The sequence below is a fragment of the Macaca thibetana genome, chromosome 14 (genome assembly GCF_024542745.1).
Source record: "Macaca thibetana thibetana isolate TM-01 chromosome 14, ASM2454274v1, whole genome shotgun sequence".
Classification (NCBI taxonomy): domain Eukaryota; kingdom Metazoa; phylum Chordata; class Mammalia; order Primates; family Cercopithecidae; genus Macaca; species Macaca thibetana.
This window is the reverse complement of record NC_065591.1, coordinates 29170540-29198208: the sequence shown is the minus strand read 5'-3', so window position 1 is coordinate 29198208 and position 27669 is coordinate 29170540. Positions and strand designations below refer to the sequence as shown.

The 27669-nt window shown below is 44.2% G+C and overlaps 1 protein-coding gene across 3 annotated transcripts in view; it reads left to right on the top strand.

Moving 5' to 3' along the window:
• The window catches only part of LDLRAD3 (low density lipoprotein receptor class A domain containing 3), a 285609-nt gene that overhangs the window by 106637 nt on the left and 151303 nt on the right, over positions 1-27669 (top strand). The window lies entirely within an intron of this gene.

Genomic DNA, 27669 nt, shown 5'->3' with positions numbered 1-27669 from the left:
CGTGACCCCAGAAGAGAGTCTTATGTTCATGGTTAAGGATGATTTTTAGATGATGCCATTAAGATCTCTCTTCAGTGCCCCTGACACTGCAAATGGGCCATGCACCATTAGGAGATGCGGCCTTTCACAGTTACTACAGAGGCTACCTGGAAACATTGTATGAGCACCTCCAGGAAGTTGTGGACATGTGACTCTTATAAGGAGTCACCCTAATGCTAGCAGTTAGCTATGCCCACGGACAAAGTGATGGATGGGGTTCCCTAGAGTCCATCAGTCCTGCACTCTTCCCTTTGCCCTGCAGGGTGTATTTCAGAAGAAAACATAAAACTGTGGATTGTATAATCATCCTCTGATGCAAACCAAACTTTGGCAAGTGTGAACGATTATGAAAACAATGCACATGTGAAACACACTTTCCCTGCGCTCTCTGTTTTAACATCCCAGGTTATGTGCCAGGTTTCCGCCCCACCCCCCCCCCCGCCATTTTCTGCATTTCAGAAATATTTTGTTTTTCATTCCAGACTGTGGGAGTACAAAGGCAGATTTGTGTCATCACTTAATTTGTTAATTCTGCCAGGATTTTTCTCCCACCAACCGGCAATCCTTTTTGCAGTCTTATATCTAAGGCTGGCCTTGAGGAAAATTACATAGGAGCAGCATTGTATTTACCCTTTGTATGACTGCAGGGGATGTGAGTAAAATCAAAACAAAACAAACAATTTTAAAAACAAAACAGTGCCTCTGTGAGTGAATTCCAGAGTAGACTGATACTCTGCCATGGCTGAGCAAGGTAGAGGAGCAGCTCTTCTTGACCCTGCATGGAACTTAGAGCATGGAGTTTTACTTTACTGAGCCTTCTTTTCCTTCTAAATAGAAACATGCCCTCTGGCATCTTCCCAGAGATGCTGGTTATTTACAGGATCGACATCACCCAGTTCTTTGATTTCTCTGCTGATGGAAGTACAGAACTGTAAAACATCAACAGAAGCTGCTGCTTAAAAAGAATGAAGATGGATGGATGGATGCGTGGATGGATGGATGGATGGATAGATGGATGGATAGATGGATGCATGATAGGTACATGGATGGATGGGTGGATGAACGGATGCATGGATGGATGGATGAATGGATGGATGATGGATACATGGATGCATGGATGGATGGCTGCATGGATGGACGCATGAATGGATGGATGAATGGATGGTTGGATGAATGGGTGAATGGATGCATGGATGGGTAGATGAATGGGTGGGTGGATGGATGGATGTGTGGATGGATGGATGGATGGATGGATGCATAGATGGATGGATGGATGGATGGATGAATGGTTGGATGGATGGATGGATGGATGAATGGATGGATGGATGCATGGATGGATAGATGAATGAATGGATGGATGGATGGATGGATGGATGGATGAATGGATGGATGGATGGATGGATGGATGCATGGATGGATGATGGATACATGGATGCGTGGATGGATAGATGGATGCATGGATGGATGGATGCATGGATGGGTGCATGGATGCATGGATGGGTGCATGGATGGATGGATGGATGGATGGATGGACAGATGGATGGATGGATAGACGCATGGATGGATGGATAGTTGGGTGGTTGGATAGGTGGATGGATGAATAGGTAGATTTATGGGCCATTGTGTAAAGACAGAGGCCCCTCATTCCACAATGACATCTCCTACTGGAAGCCTTCTCTCCCTTCCTACCCAGGCTAGGTAGATGCCCCTTGTCCCTGCTCCCAAAACATTGCCTCTCTCTACATTTGACTTGTAAACAAGAAGATACAGTAAACTGATATAGTTTTCATTTCCCAAGGAATCAGATGCTTCAGTACAGTCAGAAAAGGGCTGATATACCTTGTTAACTGATACACCTTGTTATCCCCACACCAAACAACATTAGCTCCTGCTACGTGGGACATGCTTAGTACACATTTGTTGAATGAATCAATGAAAGAACAGTGACTGTTTACTAGGATTTGTGGGGGCAAATCATTGCTTGCATTCTTACATCTCTTTCACTACTGCTGTCTCAGAGCTAGTTTTCTCTTACCAGGAGGCCAGATGGGATTGCTGAGCAAGAATAAGATTTCCTTCCATCTGTCACACACACACACACACACACACACACACACACACACACACACACACACCCCCACACCCACACACCCACCCATTGCTCTCTCAGCACTTTTAAAGGATCACTTGATTGATTCACTTTAACAGCCTCATATCCTCCCTTTCCACCTGCCCTGACCCCAATTCCTGCTTGTAATTAATTTTTCTTCTGAAGGTAAATCTTCTCTCAACTTTTCTCCTTTTTGATTTGGGTCCCAAGGAGTATGAACTCTTGGAGAGTCTTATCTGTCCCTCTCTTTCTGTCTCTGTCAGCCCTTGCACAGATGCCTGTTATCATCATCTCAAGCCATGGTATCCAGATAGTTTGCTTGGATTTAAAGACCAGAGGCAGAAGCTAATGAAGGGCTTTCATGTTCAGAAACAGAGGGTTCCTGGCAGCTTCTTCTTCATTTAATTCCAGGGTGCTAGGAGCACTCCCACTGCTTGGCACAGCCTGGGGGACTGACAGATGGCACAATCAGCCCAGAAGGGCCAGTCTTCCCTGGTTCAGCCATTGCCTGTGCAGCCACAGTGCCCGTGTGCAGGGCAGAAACCACAGCACTAAAAGACACTTGCCTGTGGTCTTCCTAGTTAGTATACTTTGGTGTAAAGAATGAACTCTTGCTGTGGGTGAGCACTCTAGCTTTTCTCAGCCTTAGTTTTCTCATTATAAAGTGCTTATGTTACCTCCAAGCACCCTTACAACTACAGACCTCTGTAATTTTAAATGGAATGTTCTCCTCCTTGTGAAAATACAGAATGGTTTTCTTGCAGGTGGACCTACACATGTAGTAATGAGTTTGGGTAGCTTTATGGTTAATCAAAATTGTGGAGACCCTAAGTGAGCATGTAGTGTAGGGGTTCTGGGGTCAGACAGCCTGCCTATTTTTTTTTTTTTTTTTTTTTTTTTTTTTTTTTGAGACGGAATCTTGCTCTGTCACCCAGGCCAGAGTGCACTGGTGCGATCTTGGCTCACTGCAGCCTCTGCCTCCCAGGTTCAAGCAATTCTCCTGCCTCAGCCTCCTGAGTAGCTGGGATTACAGGCATACGCCACCACGCTCAGCTAATTTTGTATTTTTAGTCGAGACAGGGCTTCACCATGTTGGTCAGGCTGGTCTCGAACTCCTGACTTCGTGATCTGCCCGCCGCGGCCTCCCAAAGTGCTGGGATTACAGGTGTGAGCCACCACGCCCGGTTGACAGCCTGCCTTTAAAGAGCAGCTGAATTTTATATAATGGGCACCCAATGCTCTGCAGGGATGATCTCATTCAGTCCTCACATCACCTGAGTCCTGCTAGTATCCCCATTATACAGTTGGAGAGTTGAGGCTTAGAGAAGTTAAGTAACTGGCTGAGGCACTTGGGTGGCCTAGCCAAGTTTTGAAGGCAGACATTCTGGCTTGAGTTGAGCCACTGAACCACTCTGCTCTGCTGCCGTCTGTGGGTAAGTGCACACCACCGCAGGTCTGTATGGAGGAGGCTTTCAGGATTCACTTGGAGCTCTGGGAATGCATAAAGTGCAATACTTTCCCATTGCTGCAAAAGGATATTGCATTTTAAATGTCTGAAATCATGATTGACTTAGCTCCTCAGCCCTGGAGGGTGCAGCAGTGGCTTGAAGCATCAGAACCTTGAAGGAGGTTTATTTGAGGAACACTTTGCTATCTCCCGTAAAAATTACAGCAAACATTCTCAGGGCACTCTCCACTAAATAGGTGTGGCAGGAGGGTACATGATACCTCTCGCCTCAACCCCAAAATCCTCCCTGTATTGCAGTCTAGAGCTTTTCAAACTTCATATGCATTCAAAAGGCATGGGGGTCTTGGTAAAATGCAGAGTCTGGCTCAGTAGGTATGTGGGGTGAGGCTGATTGAATTTCAACCCCCCAGGTGGTTGCTGATGCACTGGTCTGAGGTCTACACTTTGAGCCACAAAAGTCTAGAGTTTATGATTTTCAGGGAGCTAAGCTGGCTGTATCAGAATGACCTAGAGTCTTCAGTAAGCAGCTTCCCAGGACCTTTCTGGGATATTCTCAATCAGGAGGCCTAGGATAGACCCAGGAAGTTGCCAGTGTTCCAGGAACCACACTATGAGAAATGTTGCCTCACTCAGTGGTTCCTGTGATCGTCAGGGTCCCTGGTGGATTGAGGCCAACTTGGGAAACAAAGGTTGTTGGGTTTGGGATGGGGCCAGAAACCCACTTGTATCCTGTTTCGCCAGGGGAGCCTAATCTACACTCAGGTTTGCGAATTCCTTGCAGTAATTACTTCTTTACCTCCTCATCTTTAGTCTCCCCCCTGGCCCCACACTCTTCCTCAAGCTAGTGTCCCACTGGCTCTTGTTCCTTCTCCTTTGTTGTAGCCAGTGTGTGACTCCTTGGCCCTCTGCACCTGGCTTTTGATCCTCCACAGTAATGTTTTGCTCCAAGAATCTCTTAGTTGTCAGATCCAGCAAATGTTGAAATCTGTTCTTACTTGACCTTGAAGCAGTACTGGACGCTGCGAACTGCCGCTTCGTCTTCTCTCCTTTGTTTGCTGAGATTCTCCCCACTATCTCTTGGCTGCCCTTCTGCCTTCTTGGTCTTCCTCCCTGGATCATCAATTGCCTGGAAATGAATTCTGACCTTTCCATGTAATACATTTTCCCTTGCTCATTTATTTCCATAAACTAGTGATCCTCAGATATTTTTATTTCCTGAATGATCTTCCTAAACCACACATTTGCGTCACAATTTCCTTGCCTAGCGTGAACTCTGGAGCCAGCTGGTCTGGGTTCACATCCTGGCTCTGCCACTTGTCAGCCAAGAAATCTTGCGCAAGTCACTGAGTTCTTTAGGTTGCAGTTTTCTCATCTGGAGGAAGGATGAAGTGCCTCATCTAAGTAGAGCGCCCAGCACTGGGGTTGCTGCCCTCTGAGCACTCAGGAGATGTCTCTTTGATTTTCCTTTAATCATTAGTAATAAGGAGTAGGAATAACAACCACCCTCCACTGGCTCCCAGATTGCACACGGAATCAAGTGTGTCTTACAGAGCCCTCCTGGCTGGTCCCTCCTGTCTGTTCAGCAGCAGCTCCTTCCCTCCTCCTCTCTGCCCGCCAGCCCTGTCTCAAACCCAGTGCTGTGGCACATGCCATTTCCCTCTGTGCCTCTGTCTTCCAGGCACAACATTGAAATCTCACGGGAGCACTCCCACCACTTCCCCCAGAAGCAAAGAGCCATGTCTTCCTTCACGCTCTGGTCAGTCTTGGGGGTTTTTCTGACGCATATGACCTACTTTATCGACCCCATTTGCTTATAGGTCTGTGTCTCTGTCAAATTGTGAGCTCTTTAAGTTACGCTTGCGTCCCTGGCATTGGGTTTGGCTGACACTCATTGTGGACTGTTTGAATGAATGAATGATTGAGTAGCACTGAAAATCAAAACCCAGCCCACTGGTATAGAGGGAGAGCCCTCTGAATGTCTAAGATGATCTTACCTTGTTACATACAAAAACTTAGAAATCCTTCTTGAGTCCTCTCTCTCCCCCTGTTCTAATCCATTAGCAGGCCCAGTCAACTCGACTTCTAAAGCAGTGGGTCTCAGTCAGAGGTGATTTTAACCCTCATAGTCGTTTGGCAATGTATAGAGACATTTTTGATGGTCACAATTGGGGTTGCAGCTGGTGTATGTGGATAGAGGCTAGGAAAGATGTGAAACACCTTACAATGTATAGGACAGTCACCTCAACAAAGAATTACCCAGCTTTAGTGTGAAGAGTGCTGAGGTTGAGGAATCCCGGTTTAGACGATACTGAATTCATTCGCAGCTCTCTATCTTCCCCACTCCTGTGCTAGTGTAAGGCACTGTTGTCACTCCCTGGACTGGTCTACCTGCTTCCTTTGCCTCCCTCTGTGCCTCCCTCTGTGCTCTCAGAGCATTTCTCACAGGGCAGCTGAGTGGTCTTGTATAAAGGATAAATCAGGCCAGGCACAGTGACTCACACTTGTAATCCCAGCACTTTGGGAGGCTAAGGTAAGAGGACCACTTGAGCTGAGGAATTCAAGACCAGCCTGGGCAACACAGTGAGACACTGTCTCTACACAAAATGAGAAAATTAGCTGGTCTGTAATGCATGCCTGTAGTTCCAGCTACTCAGGAGGCTGAGGCACACTTGAGCATGGGAGGGTGAGGTGGCAGCGAGTCATGATTGTACCACCGCACGCTAACCTGAGCAACAGAGTGAAACCCTGTCTCAAAATAAATACATAAATAAATAAGGTCACTCAACCCAAGCAACAGAGTGAAACCCTGTCTCAAAATAAATAAATAAATAAATAAATAAATAAATAAGGTCACTCAACCTGAGCAATAGAGTGAAACCCTGTCTCAAAAAAAAAAAAAAAAAAAAAAAAAAAATAAATAAGGTCACTCCCCTGTAATGACTTCTCATCACAGCTAGAATTCTGAACTCAAACTCCTTAGCCAGGCTGAAGAAGCCCTACCTAACCCAGCTCCTGCTGACCTCTCTGACTCATTGTGCCCCTCCCCTGCCATCCCTGGGCACTCTGCTTCAGCCCCACTCCACAACCCTTCTTTCTTTTTTTTTTTTTTTTTTTTTTTTTTGTTTTTTTGAGACGGAGTCTCGCTCTGTCGCCCAGGCTGGAGTGCAGTGGCGCGATCTCGGCTCACTGCAAGCTCCGCCTCCTGGGTTTACGCCATTCTCCTGCCTCAGCCTCCTGAGTAGCTGGGACTACAGGCGCCCGCCACCGCGCCTGGCTAATTTTTTGTATTTTTAGTAGAGACGGGGTTTCACCGTGGTCTCGATCTCCTGACCTTGTGATCCGCCCGCCTCGGCCTCCCAAAGTGCTGGGATTACAGGCGTGAGCCACCGCGCCCGGCCCAACCCTTCTTTCTGTTTCAGATTCTTTCCAGGCTTTAGGTATGTTCTCGAGACGTTGCCTCTCTGTCTGGGCTGCTGTCCCCTCTCCCCCTTGGTTGGCTGACTTCTTGTCTTCTAAACCTCTCTGGAACTGCTTCTGCTATAGATATTCCTTTCCTCAACACCCAGACTACTTGTCCAGTTGCCGACTATCACATCTCTGTACATCACCACCTAGCACTTAGCACTGCCTGATTTGTTTTTTTTCTTTTTCATCCTCCCCTGACTAGAGCACCACTGAGAGTGAGACCTCCCCTGCCTTGTGAAAGGCTCTATCCACCCATGCTTAGCACAATGCCTAGCACATAGTCAGTCAATAGACTGTGATGGGAATAGGAGGGATAGTAATAGTTTACACTTATGTAATGGAGTCTAAAAAGTCTAAGTGCTTTACATTTAATCTCCACAGTAGTTTTGCGAGATGAGTATCATGATTGGCATCTTCATTTTACAGATAAGGAAACTGAGGCATCAGAAGTTATATAACTCAGCTGGGTGCAGTGGCTCATGCCTGTAATCCCAGCACTTTGGGAGGCCGAGACAGGTGGATCACGAGGTCAGGAGATTGAGACCATCCTGGCTAACACTGTGAAACTCCGTCTGTACTAAAAATACAAAAAATTAGCTGGGTGTGGTGGCGGGCACCTGTAATCCCAGCTACTCGGGAGGCTGAGGCAGGAGAATGGCATGAACCTGTGAGGTGGAGTGACTCACATTTTATGATTTGCTTGCTTGTGTGATGGGGTTATGGTGTGGGGGCACCAAAAATCTCTTGTCTTATAAATAGTTCACTTCTAATGTTCTGGATACTTCTCTCCATCCTTACTATTGATCATGCTTCCTTTGTTATTTTGGCCACAAGGAAACTCAACTAAAATTTCAGCCCTGATACTAGTGATCTTATAATAGTTTGTGAAATGCATTTTGTCTATTACCTTTCTTCTCTGCTTTTCCTTGTAACATCCCATTTTCCGCATTTAAAAGTATTTATTTATCTCAGCCAACTCAATTTATGAAAATAAATTATGAATTTATAACAAATAAATATATGTATAAAAGTGTGTCCCTGGACAGGTTCCTTAACCACTGTGATGCTTCCTGTCTTCTGTGCAGTACTGGTAATCATTCCTGCCTCACAGTTTTTTCGTGAAGTCTAAGCAGGATAAAGTCCATGAAAGCCCAGAACACACAATAAACATTAGTAAGAGTGTCTTCTTCCTCTTCCTCATTTACAGTAAAGATGAGGGAATCGTTCCCCCCCCCCCCCCGAGACAGAGTCTCGCTCTGTTGCCCAGGCTGTGGTGCAGTGGTGCAATCTTGGCTCACTGCAACCTCCGCCTCCTGGGTTCAAGTGATTGTTCTGCCTCAGCCTCCTGAGTAGCTGGGACTACAGGCACGTGGCACCACATCCGGCTAATTTTTGTACTTTTTTAGTAGAGATAGGGTTTCACCATGTTGGTCAGGCTGGTCTTGAACTCCTGACCTCAAGTGATCTGCCTGCCTTGGCCTCCCAAAGTGCTGGGATGACAGGTGTGAGCCACTGCGCCTGGCCAAGGATGAAGGAATCTTGTGCTGGTACCTGGCATAGTGGAGGTAATGGAAGGTGGTTTAATATGTCTTACTGAGCTGCTAAGAAGCAGCTGCATGTCTTATTGAGCTGCTAATTGGTACTACTAACTGGGGAGCACCATTACAGAAACCCACAATAAATGACAGGCTGTCATCACGTCCTGTTTTGGGTGGCTCTTTTCACTATAATAAATTGGTTTTTGAGCAGCAGAAAGATAATAGGTTTAGTAAGTAGAAAAGACTCAACCACAGGGGGCTTGTGCATAAAGCCCAGCCTGGAAAATGGAAAAAGCATTTATCAGTAAGACCCACAGAAACTTTTTATTACTATGGCAACTGGGTCTTTGGTCAGTCTCTCTTTAGCTAGATTATAACGTAATAGTGAGGAATATCAACTGTGTGTTTCAATTGCTTATTAGCTCATAAAATTTGCCAGTTTGCATATTAATTGTTACCGGATAAAATAGCCCTATTTTTAGGTGACCCAGTCACCCATTTTCTGATACCAAGCCGCTTTCGGAACTTAAAAAAAAAAAAAAAAAAAAAAAAAAAAAAAAAAAGGTAGTTATAGTAATAAAAACTCTTAGCCTTAGGCATCTTCTCATTTAATCCTCCCAACTACTCTGTAAGGTCAGTTTCATCTTCCATTTTACGGATGAGAGAGGAAAAGCCCAGGGCAGTTAGGTAACTTGTCCAAAGTTATAGTTCTGGTAAGGCATAGATCCAGGATTTGAGTCCATGTCTGTTTGATTTCTATTATAAAAATAACTTTATAATCTTAACCATTAATATGGGCTATATAGCCCATATGATGTAGAATATAAAGTTTCTGTAAATCTGAAAAGGCAAAAAATCCAAGAGTATTGACCTTTCCCTAGTACAGGGTTGGTTCTTCAACCTCAAAAGTATTGACATTTTGGGGCCAGGTAAGTCTTTCTTTTTGTTACTGAAACACCAGGTGTTCAGTATTAGGTCCTGCTACTCCACACACAGAAAGCCCATCAGCAACATGACGATCATTGCCAAGGAAGAAACCTTTCAATCAGGTGCTGCAGCTTAGGAGATGGGAGCTCAGTCTCAAATTCATCTCCCTGACTGATATGGTTTGGCTGTGTCGCCACCCAAATCTCATCTTGATTTTAGTTCCTATAATCCCCATGTGCCATGGGAGGGACTTGGTGGGAGGTAATTTAATCATGGGAATAGTTACCTTCATACTGTTCTCATGACAGTGAATGAGTTCTCATGAAATCTGATGGTTTTATAAGGGGCTTTTCCCCCTTTTGCTGGGCACTTCTTGCTGCCCCCATGTGAAGAAGCACGTGTTTGCTTCCCCTTCCACCATGATTGTAAGTTTCCTGAGACCTCACCAGCCATGCTGAACTGTGAGTCAATTAAACCTCTTTCCAATTACCCAGCCTTAGGTATGTCTTTATTAGAAAAGACTAATATGTTGACCCACTGAAACTAGCTTTGTATAGCAGGGAAGAAATGTAACAATGTGTAAGCAAACAGGAACTGGGGAAGAGCAAGGAAACAATTATGATGAGTAGAGGATCTCTGCATTTCATTGTCTGGATGTGGTGATCTGGTGAGTTTCAGCTCTTTGATACTTTTTTGAGAGGCCTGTAAGTCCTTCCCTGAGGAAGGAACTCAGATAAAACAAATGTAAACTTCAAACTTTAAGACCAGAAAGGTCATCCACACTCACCTCCCTACATCCCCCAGTATTGCCTAATTTTGCCTGGGGAGGAATTTGGCTAATTAGGACTTTCCTGGAAAAAAGCAACTCTTTCATTTCTGATGTCACCAGTCTTCTTAGATCTTAGCCTTTACTAGAAAGTTTTGTTCTTTATCTAGTTATGTTCAGAGAGCTGTACAATTTATTGCTACTATCTAATTTTAGAACATTTTAATCACCCCAAGAAGAAACCATGTACCCATTAGCAGTCATTCCCCCTTCTTCCCTCTCTTAGTTCCTGGGAACCCCTAATCCACTTTTTGTCTCTACAGATTTTCCTGTTCTGGACATTTCATATAATGGAATCATACAATATGTGGCCTTTTGTGTCTGGCTTCTTTGACTTAGAATAATGTTTTCAAGGTTCATCTGTGTTGTGTCATGTATCAGTACTTCATTCCATTGTATGGAATATAGGAGTCCAATTTCGTTCTTTTATATGTGAATTTCCAGTTGTTTCAGCTATTTGTTGAAAAGACTATCCAGTGAATTTTCTTGGCACTCTTGTCAAAAATCGATTGACTAGAAAAGTAAAGGTTTATTTCTAGACACTCAATTTTATTTTATTGATCCATATGTGTACCCTTATGCCAATAACCACAGTGTCTTGATTACTTTAGCTTTGTGTAGTATATTTTTAAATTGAGAAGTGTGAGTCCTCTAATTTTGTTCTTCTTTTTCAATATGGTTTTGGCTATTCAGAGTCCCTTGAATTTCCATATGAATTTATGATCAGCTTGTCCGTTCTGCCAAGAAGCTAGCTGAGATTTTAGTATAAGGGTTCCGTAGACTCTGTGGATCAATTTGGGGAGTATTGCCGTCTTAACCAATTTTAAGTCTTTAAATTCTTGAACATGGGATGGCTTTCTGTTTACTTAGGTCTTCTTTATTTCAGTGATGTTTTGTAGTTTTCAGTGTGCAAGTCTTACACTTCTTTTGTTAAAATTATTCCTAAGTATTTTATTCTTTTTGATACTATTGGAAATGGAATTGTTTTCATAATTTCATTTTTGGATTGTTAATTGCTAGTGTATAAAAACACAATTGATTTTGGTATATCCACCTTGTCTATTGCAACCTTGCTAAGCTTGTTTGTTCTAATAGTTTTGTTTTTTTATTTTTGAGACAGGATCTCACTCTGTTGCCCAGGCTAGAGTGCAGGAGTGCAGTGGTGTGATCACAGTTCACTGCAACCTTGACCTCCCAGGCTCAAGGGATCCTCCCACCTCAGCTTCCCAAATAGCTGGACTACAGGTGCAGGCCACCACACCTGACTAATTAAAAAAATTTTTTTTTGTAGAGACGGGATTTCGCCATGTTGCCCAGGCTGGTCTCCAACTCCTGGGTTCAAGTGATCTGCCCTTCTTAGCCTCCCAAAATGCTGGGATTACAGGCATGAGGTACCACTCTCGGCTAGTTCTAACAGTTTGTGTATGTGCGAGTTTGAAATCTTTCTGTTTTTTAATGTAGGCATTTACAGCTATAACTTTCACTCAGCCTTGTTTTGGTATGTTGTGTTTTTGTTTTCATTCATCTCAAATTGTTTTTTAACTTTATTTTTGATTTCTTGTTTTGACCCATTGGTTATTTAGGAGTATGTTAATTTCCACATATTTGTGAGTTGCACAAATTTCCTTCCTGTTGTTGATTTCTAATTTCATTCCTTTGTGGTTGGAGAACATATGTTATATGATTTCATTCCTTTTAAGTGTATTGAGGTTTGTTTTATGTCCTAATATTTGGTCTGTCCTGGAGAATGTTTCATATGTACTTGGGAAGAATGTGTTCTGTGGTTGTTGGGTAGTGTGTCCTGTAGACATCTATTAAGTCCGTTTTGTGGTGGTGTTCATGCCTTCTATTTTCTTGTTGATCTTCAGCCTAGTTATTCTATCCATTATTGAAGATGGAGTACTGAAGTTTCTAACTATCATTGTTTAACTGACTATTTCTCCCTTTAATTCTGTCAGTTTCTGCTTCAAGTATCTTGGGGCTCTGTTTTTAGGTACATGTAATTATGTCTTCCTGATAGAAGATATATTGACTATTTTATCATAAAAGTTCTACTTTGTCTCCAGGAACTGAACTTTTTTTTGGTTTTAGATTTGATTTTGTCTGATATTAGTATAGCCACTTATACTCTCCTGATTTCAAATATTTTTTTAAGCCTCCTAGTCTATTCTAATATGCAGCCAGGATTGAGAGTCACTGCCTTTATAGGATAAGTTAGAAGCTGAGGATCAGTATTTTGTTGTTAAAGTTAGCTCATAGCTACCAAGAGATGATAGCCATGGGATTTTCTGATTCCTGTGACTGATGTAGAAGGCATTATAGAAATTTCAGGATGCCTTGGTGAAACCTTTCCTAGAGCAAGACTTGTGGTGCACTAATGTACTATTTTCCCAAAAGAGTTGTTTTCAAGTTACATCATGACACAGAATTCTGTTATGGTTTATAGTGTCTTTCTTCCTAAAAGTACAAGCTGTAGGAGCAGCCTGAAGGAGCCTCCCTCCCTCTCTGCCCCGTTGACACTCTCACCCCTGATGTCTCTGAATGGAAGTCTTGAGTTCGCATGGATGTTACAGTGGCTTAATCTTCACATCGTAGGCCTTTATCTCTGCCCTTTGCAGGTGTTTTGAGAAAAAACCTGAGTTTTAGGGTTCTGCTGTTTATGTGGATCATGTGGGGAGGGCCAAGAAAACCTTTCAGAGATGCCCCTAGAGAGCTCATCAGAAATGAGCTTCCTCTTTGGAGTCTGAAGGCAAAGAATATGCCACGGAAGCGAGGATGTTTGAAGAAGGAAAACCTCAAAGTTTGCCAGGAGTCAAGGGGATGGGAGAGGGTGGCGGCTCTGAAAAGAAAACCCTTCTTTTGGTGAAGATAACCCTGCTTGCCTAAGTGAGATGGAAGAGGGTCTACAGTGGAGTCCTCTTTGAGTTTATTCAAACTTGAAAACTGTCTGTGATTCTCACACTTTTCACTCATTTTTTTTTTTTCGTACTTTTTTTCTACCACTTGTTAGGAGTCATCCCTTAGATATCAATTTTCATGCTGTTGGATGATACCTTTACCGAAACACTTTTTTTTTTTAGGTGGAGACCATTCTGTTCTGCCGGAATCTCTGTGCCCACATCTGGTCCTAATCCCATTGACTTCGATCCACTGGCAGGAAGATTTTCCACCAAGTAGTGAAAAGCCTCCAGAGGCTCAGTTACCTAACCCACATGTATTTATTATCTTTTTAGATCTTTCCCCACCCCTCAAGATTTGTCTGTAGAAGCAGTGGTTGGGAGTATCTTAGTTTCCTGCTCATAAATTCTCTAGAATTTTCATTCCAATATATATGCACACAAAAACCTCTTTATCCATATACGTGTGTGCATTACAGATAGCCAAAATAAATAACCTTTAAAAATCCCTTTAGATTATAATTTCCTAATCCCAAACTTGCTCGGTGGAAATTTTGCCTTTTTTTCCGCCTGTCGTTCTTCATAATAAAAGTACTTTAAGGGTCCATGATAGCCACTTTGAATTCTGTTGTGGTTTATAGTGTCTTTCTTCCTAAAAGTGCAAAGAATATTATGGGCTTGTCTCTCTTCTGCTCCCTCAGGGCTTTTGAGGGGGATGAAGAGATTTCCTTGACTTCCAATAGCTTCATGGTATCTTTGTGGGTTCATATAAAAAGTTTCTTCATAAAAAACAAATCTGATGCATCACTTTCCTCTAGAAAGATGTCTGCTGGCTTCCAGGATAATTCCAGACTCCTGTCTGCCTTGCTTCCAGACGCATCTCCTGCCACATAGCTCGTGTCCCAGGTGCCCTAGCTTCTCCCAGATTTCTGTACAAGCCATAACCTGTTTCAACTCTGAGCTTTAGTTCATGCCATTCCTCTTGCCTGGAGTGTCCTTCTCTCTTTTTTTTCACTAACACACTCCTATAAATCTTTCATAACCAACTAAAATAGCACGGGTTTATGAAGTACCCCCTGGCTCCCCCAGGCTGAGTGGGTCCCACTCTTTCTGAGGTCCTTTTGCATTCTGGCCATTCCCCACATATTAATTAAGCATCCACTGCTGGGCAGAAATTATCTGAAATGATAATAATAATAATAAATGGGAATAGTAATAATAGTTAATACTGTATAATAATGCTGGATAATCTGTAACACTCAATACTATATAATACTACATTTTATATTTTATAATACTATATTTTGTAGTGTAATATCAGATAATAACAAGATGTAATGTATAAAACAATAGCAAATATAGTATTAACTATCATAGCTAATACTTTGTTCCAGAAAAAGTGCCAAGTAATTAATACATTGTCTTATTTAATCCCCACAACAACTGAGCGAGGTTAGTAGTGTTCATATCTCCATTTCCTGATAAGGAAATTGAGGCACAGAGAGGGTAACCAACTTACCATAAATCGTATGGCCAATAAGTGGTAGAGACAACATTTGAACCCAAGCAGGCTGACATCTAACTGCTTAACTGCTGTAATTAACTTTTTTAAAAGACAGGATCTTGCTCTGTCACTCAGGCTAGAGTGCAGTGGTATAATCTTGGCTTACTGCAGCCTCCGCCTCCTGGGCTGAAGCGATCCTCCCACCCTAGCCTCCAGAGTAGCAGGAACTACAGGCGTGTGCCTGGCTATTTTATTTTATTTTATTTTTTTGTAGAGATAAGGTTTCACCATGTTGCCCAGGCTGGTCTTGAACTCTTGAGTTCAAGCAATCCACCCATCTTGGCCTCCCAAAGTGCTGGGATTACAGGTGTGAGCCACCACACCCAGCCATAATTAACTATTGAAAGGCAAATGTTGATACAGCTTATGTAGCACTTACCACATCTCATTGCAATCGTCTGTTTATTGTCTCTTTTTTTTCTCTTTCTCTTGGCCAGGTGTTTTCTTTAGCTAAGGGCCTCTTGCTAGCAGAAATTGTTTTATTCTCTTTGCAACCCCCACACTTGGTTCTGTGTGTGGCATAAAGTGAGTTGAGAATTACTGTTGGTGGAATGAATAACTGAAAGAGCAAAGCCTTAGACTATCTAAACATTACATTGATTTCCACCTCATTTTTCTCAGGACTAGCCATCTATGTGAAAAGCAATTTGTAGAACCATGAACCATGTTAGGGAGGGGAAGGCATTACTGACTCTCTACCAGATAGCAAACGTTTTGCTGTATTCTCTACATGCAAAATCTCATTTTATTTTCACAACAGCTGGGGAGTTCTGTACCATCTTTATCTTTCTTTTACAGATGGGGACACTGAGGCTGAGGGAAGTTAAGTGATTCATCCAAGATCTCAGTGATTACGTGGTGGAACTGAGGTGGATACCTGGATGCCTCTTTTCTTTTTCTTTTCTTTTCCTTTTTTTTTTTTTTTTGACAGTCTCACTCTGTTGCCCAGGTTGGAGTGCAGTGGCGCAATCTCAGCTCACTGCAATCCCCGCCTCTTGGGTTCAAGCGATTCTCCTGCCTCAACCTCCTGAGTAGCTGGGACTACAGGCATGTGCCACCACAACCGGCTAATTTTTTGTACTTTTAGTAGAGATAGGGTTTCACTGTGTTAGTCGGGATGGTGTCGATCTCCTGACCTCGTGATCCACCCACCTCAGCGTCCCAAAGTGCTGGGATTACAGGAGTGAGCCACCGTGCCCGTCCCAGAAACCTGGATGCTTCTTAACCCTGAGTCCTTCTGACCTCTTAACCCCAGGCTGTAGACTTCCTCTTCTCAGCTTAAAAGAGAAGAGGTTTGGAAAGAATTTTCTACAAGAGAATCTTCTGGCAAAGCTGCTTCAACTGGATGCCTTCTTTCTGTATTTATATTCCAGTTAGCGTATGGTCTGTTGCTCTTTCACTCCCCAGTGTGTACGTCTGAAACAGCCAATATGTTATTTTAGGAAGAAATAATACATTGCAATATCTGATCGATAAAACTTGGAGTCTACTCCAGTAGTCATGTGGAGCTGAACTGTTGCAACAAGCAAAGGGCTTTTTGCCCAAGCCGTAGTTTTTGCAAAGGCTAGAATTCCAGGAGTGAGTTTGTTTTCTGGGCTGTTTGTCATCTGCCTTGGGACCACAATAAAGGAGCTCCCTGCTTTGGCCCCCAGATTTCCTGGAGAATCCAGGCAGATTACTTTTTAAAAGTCAGTTATTTTTACAAGGCTTTCTTTGCTTTCTTGTCCCCAACCATGAAGTCATTTTAAAAGGAACCAGTTTGACCTTTCACCAGATGAGCTAGAGGACTGAATATATTAATAGTAGCAACATCAGATCGACTGCTTTTTGCAGTTTTTAGCTAGCAATGGCCACATGTGGGTATTCACTTTGGGGAGCTGTGCATGTTGATTCAAATTATGTGAATTTTACACTTTGATTCTTTTCTGACGTATACTTTTGCTTAGCCCTTGTCATTCTCACATCTTTACAGTGAGCTGAATTGTAACTGGTTCATAGCACATTTTTTTAAATGAGAAATAGGGCTTTTGATTTTTTTAATTAATGAAAAGATACCAGGTACTTTTACGGATATGAGAAGCATGTTCATACTGACCTCCTTTCAGTTCCTCCTTTATCACTTTGTTCTACCTCCAGGCTTTTACACAGGCGGCTTGGAACATCGTTGATTCCACAATTCCACAAACACCTCGGTGTGTTCTATGTATTCTCATTCTTTGCAGGTGTGACAGAGAGTTTGTGAATTAATATTAGTGGAATGAAAAACGGAATGAGTGAGGCCTCGTGCTGTAAATATTACATTGCTTTTCCGCCTAGACCATGGCCCACCTCAGCTGAAACCGACCTTCCCCTGAGAAGCCTGTTCTGATGCCAGCCTCCTCCCTAGTTTGAGATTAAGCATCCTATAGCTCCCCCATCAGGGCACTATTTGCATTACATACAGGGGCTCCTTTACCTGTCTCTGTCTTCCACTATCACAGAGAGAGCCTGTCGGCTTCGCGTTTGAATTCCCACACGACTGACTCAGCACCAGACAGGTTGAATTCCCACACGACTGACTCAGCACCAGACAGGTAATAGGATGCTTAGGAATATTTTGATATTGGCCAAACAGGAGCAGATTATTTATTGCCTCTTTAATTCTATTTTCTGTTGGGCACAGGTAAATGTAAATCCTTACGAAGTGGACAGAACTGAGTAAGTTTCAAAGCTTTAAAAAGGGCCTTTTTGCTTGAATAACAACCATTTGTATATGAGCCCACAGCTTTTGTGTGTGAAGCAGAATTTGTATCTTGCACACAAATGGGAAAGAAGAGAGCAGTGTTGAAATGCGGAACGATCATAAAGAGGCCAGTTGTTTCCTTGTGGATATTCATCTCATGGTAACTCCTCTATCTGGGATGTATTAGACTTGGCTTGAAGGAGTCATGGCCAGAGTAGGTCTCACATTGGCTGTGTAGCCGTGATTCTTGGAGCGGCAGTAACATCAGGAAGAAAAGAATGATGAGGTCATTTGCTCTGTGGTATAAGAAAGCAGTAGAATCGGTCAGAGTAGGATGTTCACATTTTAGTACCCATTGGGATCCTTAGTGTGCTTAGTAAAAATGCAGATTCCCCTAGGGGAGAGACTCAGGAATCTGCATGTTCACAAGCATCCTTGGGGATCCTGCTGCAGGTGGATCACTGACTTTTTCTCCGCGACACTGCCCCAGAGAATGGGGAATTCTGGAAAAATACCGGCAAGTAGGACAGTCCTAAGAGTGAGAGTCAGCCCTTGCCCTTTGTCAGGGTCATCAGTCGAAGGAGACCATGTAGCCCAGGAAAATCAACTCAAGGAGCATCTCACAGAAGGAGGACGCTGCATTTTCCCATGATTCCTGCAACCCGGGGAAACCAATTCCAGCAAAGACTGATGCCCTATACCCGATGCAGATTTAGAAATGATAAAAAGAAGAGTCACGGTTTCCTTGACTAGACAGGAATGTCCCCTACTCTGCAGAATAATGAAATACACAGATGTTAAAATGAAAAGAGAGAGATAGATGGAGAATAATAGAGCGCAGCAGCAGTTAAGGAGCAACTTAACAAAAATGCAGAGGAACCATGGGATGCTCTCAGCCTTTGTGCTTCTAGGAGCGTCATTGCCAACATGGGAGAATCAGCCCATAGCAGACAATCCTGGGCTGGAGGCTTTTCTCATAGCCATCTGTGGCCAGAAGACAATACCAGTTCCTCAGGGAGGAGGCAGTCAACAGTCAAAAGGATACCAAAATGTGAAACATGCATATCCTTTGACCTAGCAGTTGTACCTTCACGAGATAATATACAAGTGGGAAAAATATGCATCTGGCTGTGCATTGTTTATTGAAAACACCCCAAATGTCCATCAGTAATGGGATTTATGGGTACACAGACAAAGTAAAGTTACCCTTAGCCATTAAAAATGATGATGTGTACCAGTAGTTATTGACATGAAAAGATGTCACAATATGTTATGTAGCAAAAACAGGTTTCAGAATAGCATATATTTTAAGGGTGCATTTAAGTAAAATTGCACGCTCGGATTTCTGCCTATGAATTCCGTCAGTAATTATTGAGTAGCCTGTGTGCCTGGCACTTCTCTGGGCATTGGAGATACACAGTGAACCAGACAGTGGCCCTTTGCTCTTGGAAGTTGTGGCACCTGGAGCCAGCAGCATCGCCTGGGAACTTGTTAGGAATGCAGGATCCCAGGCTCCACCCCAGACCCACTGCATTTTAACAGGGTCCTGGGGCGATCCATTTGCACACACTAGTTTTTGAGACCATGCTGTAAGAGCATGTTTACCAAAATGGCTGCAGTGTACTTCCCCACGTGGTGGCAATTTGTTATAAATTTTACATCTGTCTTTGTATGTTTCTCCATGGTTTGACTTTTTCACAGTGAGCTATGTCTTGTGTTTATAAAAGCAAGGGTGGCGATACTGTGAAACAGCTCCTTGTTCGTTGGGCTCTCTCAGCCACATACCGGTAGGATCCTGGGGCAGGAGTAGGAGATGAGCAGGGGTTGAAGGTGAGTAGCTGTTGCTCATTTGGCCAACCACAAAGGTCTAGAAGAGAGATCCTAGAGACCCACAGCTATAGCAGGAGCTGTTGCCATAGCCTGAGAGAGGCAGCAGGTCTGATTAGCTGACTTCATGGCTGTTCTGGTGGAACAGAGATGCTTCCACATTGCAGCCTCTGTCCAGCTCTTTTGTGTGATTGCTGCCTGGGAAGCATCTGGGGTGGTGGCCAGAGACAGCAAGCCCACGCTGGAGTTTCCATCACCCTCCAGACCTTGAGCAGCCCTGTGCCCTTCCTGGGCAGATTGGGAGCTACAGGCATGATGATGTCTGGGGAAGAGCCTTCTCTACAAGGCCTGGAAAGTTCTGCTCCTGTGGGAGAGTGGCTTTTTCTTGGGAGTTTCTCCTGTGCCTGTCCCAGAAGAGGGGTTTGATCAGGTGTGGCCCTAGGGTACCCTGCCTAAAGTGTAGTATAGTTAAAAGAAGCTGGACTCCAGCAGAAGAACTGGACTATAGACCAATCTGACCCTAAACAGCTATGTGACTTTGGGCAAGTACAGTTGCCTCTTTGGGCCTCAATTTTCTCATCTGTGGAATGTGAGAATTAGTTACTGAGTGAACCTGGGTGGACTGCCTATGTGCTCCAGTTGTTACGAGTCTTTGTCGTTAGGATATCGCAACCTGGAGACACTGGAATGCCTCCTGGCCCCCTCTAGTTCTGACGTGGACCCCGAATATTGGTCCCAGGACTGTCTCTGATTTATGACCTGGTTGTCACTGGCCCCTGGTGAAATGGGAAAAATAAAGACAGTCTAGTGAACATGTAGCTATAAAGTTTCTACCTTTTCAGGTTAGAGAGTTCCTTACTCTGAGACTTTGCCTTCCTGCATTTTGGATGCTAAGGCAATATGTTATTTTAGGCAAATGTTTATTTAGGGCAATAGTAAGTAGAGGTCATTGCGTGTATTCGTGTAAGTTTTTGCGTAAAATAAAAAGTTGGCAATTGTATTAGTCTTTCCTCCACTTTCATCTAGTTTTTTATTTTTTATCTTACTGGTCTGTGAATTCCAGGACTGTGGGAAGTCGGCTCTAAAAAGTTGGGGGAGGGCTTCGGTCAGGAAATAAACCCAACCCACAGGAGACCCTTGGTCCCCATCTTCCTGCTAATGAAAGCTGCCGCTTTGAAAAGTTTGTGGACTAAATCCTTGAAAAGTGGTGAATTCAAGTATTCAGCGGAATAGAGTCACCCTGTCTGCCTTTGTCAGGGCTACTTTAAAGACAGGCAGGGTCAGTGTTTCGCCTTCTGCCAGACGCTGCTGAGTTCTATGAGGAAATCTCCCCTTTGTGGAAATGGGGGGTGAGAGAGGGACAGTCGGAGCCTTGCCCAGGACCCCCCTTCCCCACAGCCCTGTAGCAAGTCATGCAGGCAGGCAGCAGCTGACAGCTGTTGTCTGGGACAGGCTTTTCTCTGCCCCTGCCAGGCACTCGGCTGGTTGCCTGTGATCTGCTTTGTGGGCATGTGATGATGCAAATGTAAATCATAACAGGACAGGCTCCCCTGACATAAACCACGACTGAGCATGCTGACCAGGCAGGAAGTCTCATTAGTAATTCCTGAAAAGGGTGCAAGGGCAGGGCCAAAGAGCCGGTTAATTGGATGATGGCTAATTTGTTTATAATCATTCATATTTTCACTCTTTTCTCTTTCTCACATAAAATCTAGTCCTCTGGAACTGGGCTGGTCCTTGGAGAAATCTAAGGAGGTGACAGAGCAGCTGTGCCAAGGGAAATATTTGAGCCTTGACTCTGTTTATTAGCATTGTCAAGTTACTTCACTTCTGGACCTCAGTTTTCTTATCTGTAAAATGTTTTTTTGTATGTGTGTGAGAACTTAAAAGATATCAGTGAGACAGAGTGTGATGCTTAGCTCATACTAAGCATTCAGGAAATACTAGCCATGTTGTCCAGCCTCACTCTTTCCTCTTATAGGTTCATATGGACATTATGCAAATATTTATGAGGCACATGGTGTAGGTACTGTACGGTGCAGCTCCTTTAAAAATGATAAATGAAAGTATGCAAATGAGTGTACGTTCTTGGAGGCTGGAAGGCAGGGGCATTAGCCAAACAGCTTAGTACAAAACTGGTGAGATCAAGTAGTGATGTGTCCTGTGAAGGGAAAGAAAAGAAGGCTGAGGGTTAGAGCGACTAAGGGTGGGAGCATAGGTTCTACTGCAGATAGTGCAATGATTCAAGAGACTAAGATGGAGGAGTGAGCCGTGCTGAGCCCTGGGAAAAAGACATTCCAGGTGGTGGGAACAGAGAGTGCAAAGGCCCTGAGGTGGGACTATGCTGGCTGGACTTGAGGAGGAACGAGGAAGCCTGTGTAGTTAGATTTCCAAGATGGGAAGATCTTCATGGCCTTGATGAGAAAGCCTGGAATTGGAGAGCAGCATGATGACTCCAGGTTTTATTCTAATGGGAAGGCAGTGATGTTCTTAGTAGAGGAGTGATGTGCTGAGGCTTATGAGGAAACACTCTCAGCCTAGATGGCAAAGTCTATAAGCATTCTTCCCTGCTCCCTCAAAAGGTGCCCAGAACGAGACTGGCTGATTAAGGACCGTGTGTCAGAAGCTTGAACCTGTCTGGAAGGACACGATGGCTGGAGAGCTGGCAGAGGGGCAAACTTGACCCTGGAAAATGGAACTCCTCTGCTTTTCTCTTCCTGTAGCCTTTCCCAGCAGAAGCCAAAATGCCCATCTGTGCAGAAAAAGCATTAACACAGCAGGCCTGACTGCTGCCCTTTGAAAAGTGTGCTTGGAACATTGGCCCTTGGCTGGCATCTGGGAACCTAAATTTCAGTAGGTTTCCCATTACCCAACTGTTAATGGTGGCTCACCGTGCCTAAACTGGCTGTGCAGACCGTGTAGTTGATGCTGTTTTTCTGCTGGAAGTCTGGAAATGTGGTGTACTGAGAATGCCTGCGTGACCAGCCCCTAATAAAAATCGTGAGCACTGAGCCTCTAATGAGCCGCCCTGGTGGGTGACATTTCACACATGTTGTCAACAACTTGTTGCTGGAGGAATTAAGCACATCCTGTGTGTCTACCCTGGAAGAATACTTGTGAAAGCTTGAGCCTGGTTTTCTGTGACTTCATTTCATATACCTTTTTCCTTGACCTTTTTATCCTTTCATTGTAAGAAATCTTAGCTTTGATTATATGCCGAGTCCTGGGAGTTACCCTAGTGAATCATTGAATCTGTGTGGGCTTGGGGACCCCTGACACAGCATCTTATATGAAGGAACTATAATGTTGATGTATCTCATTGCTGATGATGTTGACCATGGTCACTTGGTTGAGGTGGTATCTACTAAGTTTCTCCACTGTCAAGTTACTGTTTTTCTCTTTGTAATTAAATGACATATTGGGGAAGATACTTTGACACTGTGCATATCCTGTTTCTCCTCAAGTGTTTATTTTCTAATTTTAGCATCCATTGCCAGATCTTGCCTGTAACAGTTATTACAATAGTGTTTGCTTCGTGGTGGCTTTCTGTTTCCGGCACCTCTTCTACATTTATTAATGAGAAGTCTTCAATAAAGAAGAACTTTCCTTTCTCCCTGTTTACTTACTTATTCAACAATTTTTGGTATCAGTCTCGGGTACTAGATCCTTATTTTGTTGGCCTCCGATATTTATTTTATTATCTGTGTCATAATCTGATACTGTTGTTGACTTTGTTGCTTGGATTGTTCTAGCTTTGGCTATTGGGAACTTCAGGGTGACTTCTGTGTCCTTTTGACATGCTCCCATGATATTTGGACACTTATTTACTTTATTTTCACACTTCTGGCAACAGAAGATACTCCGGGTTCATCTTGTTTGTATATTCTTCCTGGAATCAACCACTTCTCCAAGGAGGTTGGTTTTCTTTGTTAGATAATGGTATTTAGAAACCAAGATCTGGCTGCTAGGTGTGCTTATTGCTGTTTAGGTGTACTGCTTCTAGTCTCTCTCAGCAGATGGAGCTAGGAAATGTATGTATATACACTATTCCGTATATACACACAAGTCAGTATTTATTTTTGTCTGTCTGTCCATCTGTCCATCCATCCATCCATCCATCCATCCATCCATCCATCCATCCATCTGTACTGTCTGTCTAATTTTTGAAGACCTTGAGTTCATACTGGTGGCCTCCAATTCCTTCAAATTTCCATTGGAAATCTTGGTTCAATAACCAAAGCCTCAGGATTCACTTTAGCCTTCTCACTTTCTTTTCTTTTCTTTTTTTTTTTTTTTCAGATGAGTCTCGCTCTGTCGCCCAGGCTGGAGTGCAGTGGCACAATCTCAGCTCACTGTAACCTCCACCTCCTGGGTTCAAGCAATTCTCTGCCTCAGCCTCCTGAGTGGCTGGAATTACAGGTGCCCTCTACCACGCCTGGCTATTTTTTTTGTATTTTTAGTAGAGATGGGTTTTCAGCACTTGGCCAGGCTGGTCTTGAACTCCTAACCTCGTGATCCACTCACCTCAGCCTCCCAAAGTGCTGGGATGACAGGCGTGAGCCACCGCACCTGGCCTAGCCTTCCAACTTTCTTTATTTGCAACTTCTCTCTCTGACAGAAATCTTACAGTATATTTACATATTTGTTCAACCCTAGTGCACCCAGAAGATAGTTTCAGAATTGATGACCCATACTCTTGGGAGAAACAAATATAACTAGTGTACAGTATTGTAGTTTTTTTTTTTTCTTTAGCTTTATGGAATCTAGTCAACATACTGTTTTCCTGAGTTACTTAGGCTGGTTGTTTTCTTCCCCATCCCCTTCAGTGTGGTGGTGTTATTTACTAGTAATACGGTTATGTTTACTTATTATTGTTAATATTTCATTTTGAGTTTTCCCCACATGTGATTGATTTTAAGTGTTTATTTTTGGGGTGTGTGAAATACTACCATGGTTCCAAGATATACAGTGCTCTGAGTATATTTACACAAGTATATGGTGAGTCAGATAGATATACTCGAAGAAATGTGCAACCTTCTCATCCTGTTATCTTGTCTGATATCAGTTCCCCATGGTTTTTCACTCCTTTCCAACTCACCCCCTATAGATAACCAGTCTCGTTAATTTCTGGTTTATCCTCCTGTATTTCTTTTGCACAGATAAGTCAGTACATGTATATTTTCTTACACCCCTTCTTTTCTCATATGGAGGGCAGTGAAGTACTGTTACGGGATCTCTGGGGTATCACTTTGCCAGCTGGAAATTTCTGTGGCCAGTGGCACCTTTGCCCAAGTTTAGCTCTGGCCTTCTGGGCTCCTCTGCCCACTTGACCTGGCAGGCTGTGCTTGGCTCCCACTACAGGCCTAGACCCCATACCTGACAAGGGCAAGCCAGTTGCACAGCGGTGAGAGTTGTGTGAGTGAGTGTGGAGTTCAGCCACTGCATATTCAGGTATGCCAGCTGTGGTGGGGCAGGCAGCTCCAGACACAGGCATGGGTGCTAGCTCCCCGCAAGGCTGCGGTTGGACCAGGCATACCATAAGCAGTTTCCATGGCTGACACTGGGGAATGCAGTGTGATGCCTGGAAGCTTGGAGACTCCAGGAACCACAGAGCCCTAAAAAGGGTATCACAACCCTGGCTTGGGGGTGCTCTTAGGTCTGGGCTCCCCAAAGGGCCACAACTCTTCTCTTTCTTCTCTCCTCTTGTCTCCCACAACATGGTGAGCAAACAGCATGTTTCATCCCTGTTTGTGGTATTGCTCTTTTAGCCCTGCCATTCAGTGAGTCCCTAGTTCTTGTCCTGCATCCAGGAAGAATGAGGTACGCAGACAAGTGGAGGGTGAGCAAGACAAAGAGGAACTTTATTAAGCAATAGAACAGCTCAGAGGAGACTCACAGTGGGCAGCTCCTCTCTGTAGCCAGGGTGTCTTGATGAGTGTTCAGCTCTCAGCAGAGAGGGTAACTCCTCTCTGCAGTTTGTCCTGTTGTCTCCTCCAGTCTGACTGAGTTCAGGGCTTTTATGGGCCTCAGAGGGGAGGAAGTGCATGCATGCTGACTAATCCATGGGTGGGCCTGGAAAAGTTCCCACTCCAGTGGCCCTCAGGCCTCAGGCCTTCCCTGGCTTGAAGATTGGGCTTCACCAGGGATCTGCCCCCTCTGCCTAGGAGCATGTCTGCCTCCTGCTGTCTTTCATGGTGCCCAGGGTTGTGCCAGGGGGCACCTGCAGGGCAGTGCCAAGCTGTCTTCAGCACCGCCTTGGTCTCCCTCCCATGTTTGTCTTCACCCAAAGTCCAGAGGCAGCTGAGGTGGCAGGGCGCTGGTGTGTCAGCACTGCCCAATCCAGCTGGGTTGCAACAGTGCCCAGGCTCGGCCTCAACTTTGCTCCATGATCTCAGTGGGTGCTGACAGCAGGGAGAGGCCAGGGAGCTGGAGCAGACACCTCTGAGACTGTGGGAGTAAAGGGGGGCCCTTCCTGGGCCCCTGAGAATACAGAGATGTCTGCGTCTGCAGCTGCAGTTTGGGTGACTGCAGCCATGCCCAGAAGGGTGGGACTCCTGCCTGCTCCACGCTCCTGCTGACACCATAGAGTGTGGTACTGCCCTGGGCCCAGCTCTGCCTCTGTGCCCCTCTCTGCCTGCCTCTCCATGATCAATTTCTAAATTCTGTGAACTTAGTGATGATGATGATGATGATGACGATGATGACAAATAGCATAAGCATTACCATTAATTGAGCATCTACTGTATACCATGCTCTATAATGCCTTGTATAGATTATCTCAATCCTTACTAGAGCCTGAGGAAGTAGATGTTACCTCCAATTTACTAATAAATGTTGTGGATGCAACTGGTTGGGGCTGATGTCGTGGGTGGTAAAAGAATACCAAGACAGTCATAGGTAAAGAAGGGCAGATTTGTCAGCAAAAGTACAAAAATATGTTGCATGGGTGCAACAGGCAGCACGGCAGCGAATGGGCTGTCTGCAAAGCGGCAGGGGCTGGAGGAAAGTTTTATAGGGTCATGCTGGAGGGGCCTACTTATGGAATGAGGTATTTAATGAAAGGATGTTGGGCCAGTGGGTTTGTGATTAGCCATTTCTTGGAACAATTGTTCTTCCCAACTTGGGCCCGCTTACTTGTTGCTTACTTATCAGGATGCCACAGTAAGGAAACTGAAGTCCCGCAAAATTTAGAAACTTGCCCATCATAAAAAATAGAGTTGGAACTTGAACCCAGGACTGTCCTGAGTTTATGCTTTGAGAAGAGTACACCAGTACCGTGACAGAAGTTCCAAGGTGAAACAAAGCCACATGGGTTTTTAAAACCTGGAACATTTCAGGCCTTAAAACCCTGATGATTGTGAGTTGGCTGTTGCCAAAGTCAGCATGTTACGGACAGCAAGAACGTGGAGGTAATTTATTGCCTGTTTGTTTCAAAGAAATGGCCCTTCCTTCTTGGAGGACCATGGGCCCTGTCTCTAAGACAGGAGACAAGAGGGATGCTACATAGGGCCTGCTACCTGGGATGTAGCAATAGATCTCATCTCACATCCCCTAATCGCAAGCCAGAGCACCAGAACCATTAATGGGAGAGTACATTACCCCACAGGGCTGTTTGGTTTAGCAGGACACTCAATCAAGCCCAAGTTACAGCGGTTTCTGCTAAAACTGTTTGTACAGCATGAGTGGAAGAAGAATTTATTTGGAGCAGGAGTCTGGCTTCTGTTGTGGAAAGTGACAGCCTCTGGCAGAGAGAGAGGCAATGCTGTCGAGTTGGTTGAGGTCAGGGCTTCTGGAACCTGTGTGCCGGCCCTCACCCGGTGCTTGATTTTCCAACTGTGTGACCTTGGGCAAGTCACTTGATTTCTCAAAGCGCATTTATGAAGTGGTGATAAGAACCATACTCATTTGTTTGGGGCTCCCAAGACCACCCCAGGTTCAGCGATTTGCCAGGAGAATTCACAGAACTCAGTGTATGATCATACTCATGGCTATGATTAATTACAGCAAAGGGATACAAAGCAAAATCAACACAGGTAAAAGATGAGTGGAATAAAGTCCAGATGAAATCAGGTTCAGGCTTCCAAGAGTCCTCTCTCAGTTGAGTCCAAAGGATGCGCTAATTCCCCTAGCAATGAGTTGTAATGTAACAACACATGTGGAATGTTACCAGGGACACTCACTAGAGACTCAGTATCCAGAATTTTTATTAGAGACTGATCACATAGGCACCCTTTGCTCAGCATGTACCAAAATTATAGCCTCCCAGAAGGAAGGAAAGCAGGGGTG